Below are 5,051 nucleotides of genomic sequence, written 5' to 3'. Positions count from 1 at the left end.
ATGGGAGAAGCATCTCTATCCCTGCCATTGGAGCAAACAACTTTGAGCTTAAGCCTCAATTAGTTTCTCTAATGCAACAGAATTGCAAGTTCCATGGACTTCCATTGAAAGATCCTCATCAGTTCTTAGCTGAATTCTTGCAAATCTGTGACACTGTCAAGACTAATGGGGTTGACCCTGAGGTCTACAGACTTATGCTATTCCCTTTTGCTGTAAGAGACAGAGCTAGGATATGGTTGGACTCACAACCTAAGGAAAGCCTGAACTCTTGGGAAAAGCTAGTCAATGCCTTCTTGGCAAAGTTCTTTCCACCTCAAAAATTGAGTAAGCTTAGAGTGAAAGTCCAAACCTTCAGACAGAAGGATTGAGAATCCCTCTATGAAGCTTGGGAAAGATACAAACAATTGATCAGAAAATGTCCTTCTGACATGCTTTCTGAATGGAGCATCATAGGTATTTTCTATGATGGTCTCTCTGAACTATCCAAGATGTCTTTGGATAGCTCTGCTGGAGGATCTCTTCATCTGAAGAAGACGCCTACAGAAGCTCAAGAGCTAATTGAAATGGTTGCAAATAACCAATTCATGTACACTTCTGAAAGGAATCCTGTGAACAATGGGACTAATCAGAAGAAAGGAGTTCTTGAGATTGACACTCTGAATGCCATATTGGCTCAGAATAAAATATTGACTCAACAAGTCAATTTAATTTCTCAAAGTCTGTCTGGAATGCAAAATGCACCAAGCAGTACTAAGGATGCTTCATCTGAAGAAGAAGCTTATGATCCTGAGAACCCTTCAATGGAAGAGGTGAATTACCTAGGAGAACCCTATGGAAACACCTATAATTCTTCATGGAGAAATCACCCAAATTTCTCATGGAAGAATCAAGAGAGACCTCAACAAGGTTTCAACAATAATGGTGGAAGAAACAGGTTTAGCAATGGCAAACCTTTTCCATCATCTTCTCAGCAACAGACAGAGAATTCTAAGCAGAACACCTCTGACTTAGCAACCATGGTCTCTGATCTAATCAAAACCACTCAAAGTTTCATGACTGAAACAAGGTCCTCCATTAGGAATTTGGAGGCACAAGTGGGACAGCTGAGCAAGAAAGTTACTGAACTCCCTCCAAGTACTCTTCCAAGCAATACAGAAGAAAATCCAAAAGGAGAGTGCAAGGCTATCAACATGGCCGAATTTGGAGAGGAGGGAAAGGCAGTGAACGCCACTGAGGAAGACCTCAATGGGCGTGCACTGACCTCCAATGAGTTCCCTAATGAGGAATCATGGGAATCTGAGGCTCAAAATGAGACCATAGAGATTCCATTGGATTTACTTCTGCCATTCATGAGCTCTGATGATTATTCTTCCTCTGAAGAGGATGAGTATGTCACTGAAGAGCAAGTTGCTACATACCTTGGAGCAATCATGAAGCTAAATGACAAGTTATTTGGAAATGAGACTTGGGAGAATGAACCTCCTTTGCTCACCAAAGAACTAGATGACTTGTCTAGGCAGAAATTACCTCAAAAGAGACAAGATCCTGGGAAGTTTTCAATACCTTGTACCATAGGCACCATGACCTTCAAGAAGGCCTTGTGTGATTTAGGGTCAAGTGTAAACCTCATGCCTCTCTCTGTAATAGAGAAGCTAGGGATCTTTGAGGTGCAAGCAGCAAGAATCTCACTAGAGATGGCAGACAATTCAAAGAAACAAGCTTATGGACTTGTAGAGGATGTTTTGGTGAAGATTGAAGACCATTACATCCCTGCTGATTTTATAGTCCTAGAGACTGGGAAATGCATGGATGAATCCATCATCCTTGGCAGACCCTTCCTAGCCACAGCAAAGGCTGTGATTGATGTTGATGGAGGTAAACTGATCATTCAAATGAATGAAAAATCCTATGTGTTTAAGGCTCAAGGATATCCCTCTATCATCATGGAGAGGAAGCATGAAGAGCTTCTCTCAAATCAGAGTCAAACAGAGCCCCCACAGTCAAACTCTAAGTTTGGTGTTGGGAGGCCACAACCAAACTCTAAGTTTGGTGTTAAACCCCCACATTCAAACTCTAAGTTTGGTGTTGGGAGGTTCCAACATTGCTCTTCCATTTCCTGGATTTTAGGAACGTATTTTGATGGTATTTTTGTATATTTTAAATCTTTATTTATAAACCCTTTTTTGAAAGCATAATTATCAAAACCTGTTTCCCATTTAAATTGAGATTGATTATCCTTAGATGTTCCAGCTTCATTTTTTACTTGTATTGGAATTGCTGGTTCTTCATCACTTGAATAATCTAGAATGTGTTCTTCATTTTCTATATTTTCAGAATTTACTAACTCTTCTTCTATTTGAAAACCATGTTCCATAATATTATTTTCTTGAGCCATTTTTAATTGTTTAAAAAGCATTGTAACTTCTTCTAATTTTTCTTCAATATTCATAATTTCAATGGTGGTTTTACTTTTAGATCTGTTATGTTGATTATATTTTGAAATTTTTCTTCTTTGGGATTCTCTTTTTCCTTATCCCTTTGAAATTTTATGGATACTAATATTTCTTCAAGCATATCTATTATAGAATTTAATTGTGGGTTGAAGGTATGATAAAGATGTGGGGAATCATTTCCATGGTAACATTTTTTAGAAATTCCGTGTGAAAAATAAGTTTTTTCAGGTTTTTGAAGTCCTTCAATAAAACTTATAGTAAAATAAAGATTTTGAAAAAAATCATTTTGTATTGATTTTAAGAATTCGGTGTCATTACAATTAACATTAGTTAAAATCATTAATTTTTGATCTATTAATTTTGATAACTTAATTATTTCTTCTCTTAAATCTTCTAATTTACTTTTTTCCATTAGGTGACGCTTTTCTTTGTGAAGAGTTACGGTTTTGAGTGAAAAGTGTGGCTTTAGAGTGTATGGTTTAAATTTTGCCACATAAGCACATCTTTAAACTTTGCTCTGTACACTATAATTCTCTATATAATGATTAGTAATTAAAGTAGTTTTGCGAACAAGCTAAGTATCTTAAAGGGAATGAGAATTATTAAATTATAAATTTATTATAAAATTAAAAAAATATTTATATTAGAACGTATTGATTATATGAAAAATTTTAATTTCTTTCATGAATAGTAAGTTTGATAGAATCCTTAGATTAAAACCATTGCTAAGAGTAGTAGCGTAATTAGACAAAATAGAAGAAAAATTACTATTTTACCAAGAGGAAGTTAGGTAGTGAAGTGTCCTACAAATACTTATCCTATGAAAATTAGGATGAAATATGGTTATTCAAAACCTAGAAACATGTTTTTTTTTTACCACAGATAGAAGACTCGATTCTACGACCTCTTAATTGAGTATGAGAAGACTATATCATTTGAACTATAACTCATTTGCAACCTAGAAACATGTTGGCTACTACTTATTCAAACAATTTAATCAATGAGCTTCCTAAAAAAAGTCTTCATTGGAAACAAGCCACGGACAATGAGCAAGAAGGATTTGCCAAATGTGGCACTTGATCCCTTCTTGATCTTCCATCATATGCTGCTATTGTTGGACATAAGTGGGTCTTTGGCTCTATGCCATTAACAAGAGCCCCGACGGCAGAATTCTAACGTGCAAAGCACGTCTCGTTGTTAAAAGATTCCACCAAGTTAAGGGCATTGAGTATGAAAAAATTCATAGCCCTATTGTTGAGTTTGTAGCGAAATTTTTGACTTCTAATAGATAGAAAGTAATATAAAATTGAACATTATTTACAATAATACATTCGCTATATAATTATTAAAGAGAAAAAAAAAAGAAAATGAATAATTGCTATGGATGTGAATTCCTTTGATTTTTAAATTGAATTAAATACATTTTGATTTCACTCATTTATATAGTTTCCTAACTTCTATAAATAATAAGAGAGCATACTATAAAATAGTTTTCTATAAAAACTCCTTATAAAATAGTTTCCTATAAAAACTCCTTAACTATCCACCATTTTCTCTCTTCCATCCTTTGTTTGTCTTTCTTTGTTTTCTCTCTGCCTTTCTTTTATTCTCACAATTCTCCACCTCGTTCACAATTTGAAATCTACTCAAATTTTGGACGATCAAAGTATGATATTCATATCCGTTTGTATCATTTTTACAATGACTGCCTACGTACCCTTGTTCAGGATCAAACCAATCGTAGTTTGTAAGACCCAGAATCTTTGAAAAGTCTTATTATGAGCAAGTCTCAAATCCTACAGTTATTTATAGCCTTAATTTCAGAGATTATTTTATTATAGATAATTAAGGCAAGTTTTGATTTATTGGATTTGAGATAAGTTATGATTATTATCCAATTTTATAATTATTGGATTATTTTCTATATTTAAAGTATAAATTTGATAGTTATGAAATAATAAGGATTTTATATGATTAGATAAATAATATTTTAAATATTATTATTGCTATTTTGGAAAAATAGAGAAATTAATTATATTATTTCTAATTTCTAAATTTGGGCATTTTATTGAAAATAAAGTGTAAAATTGATGAGCAAATAGTATTTTTATACATTGTTATTGTTGGATTAGAATTTATTTCTAATTATTATATTATTTCCAATTTTATGTGAAATTACCATAATGCCCTTAACCCTAATTTTTGAAAATAAAACCCTAACCCTAAAACCCTACCCGGTTACCCGTTGCTCCCCATTCCCCAGCTGCAGCCGAAACCCTTCTTTTTTCCTAATTCAGCAGCAGCTGCAGCCCCTATGCTAACACACACACACACCACGTTCCTCGCAAAAGAAAGAAAGAAACAAAGTAAGAAAGGAAGGGGGATCGGGAAAGGGGAGATCCGAGAGGGAAGGCTTCACCACCAGTGGAAGGAGGAAGAGAAGAGGAGGGAGGAAACTGCGTCGGCGCGCTGGGCTTCACCACTGCCGTCGCGTCGTCGCCGTCCCTGCTAGCTGCCGCCGTTTCACGAAGAGAGAGAGAGTCGTGTCGGGAAGGAGGAGACGCCGCCGAGGTGCCATCGCCGTTCCTTCGTCGCCGC

At 35.4% G+C, this 5,051-nt stretch overlaps 1 non-coding gene across 1 annotated transcript; it reads right to left on the bottom strand.

The window, feature by feature from the left end:
- Positions 1-326: 326 nt before the first annotated feature.
- LOC130953208 (small nucleolar RNA R71) lies at positions 327-434 on the bottom strand. Its single transcript, XR_009075385.1, has one exon. It is a non-coding gene; the product is annotated as a small nucleolar RNA R71 (small nucleolar RNA).
- Between the last annotated feature and the right edge of the window lie 4,617 nt (positions 435-5,051).

Source organism: Arachis stenosperma, chromosome 1 (genome assembly GCF_014773155.1).
Source record: "Arachis stenosperma cultivar V10309 chromosome 1, arast.V10309.gnm1.PFL2, whole genome shotgun sequence".
In the NCBI taxonomy this organism is placed as follows: Eukaryota; Viridiplantae; Streptophyta; class Magnoliopsida; order Fabales; family Fabaceae; genus Arachis; species Arachis stenosperma.
Note: the sequence above shows the minus strand (reverse complement) of the source record. Positions and strands in the feature narration are given on the sequence as shown.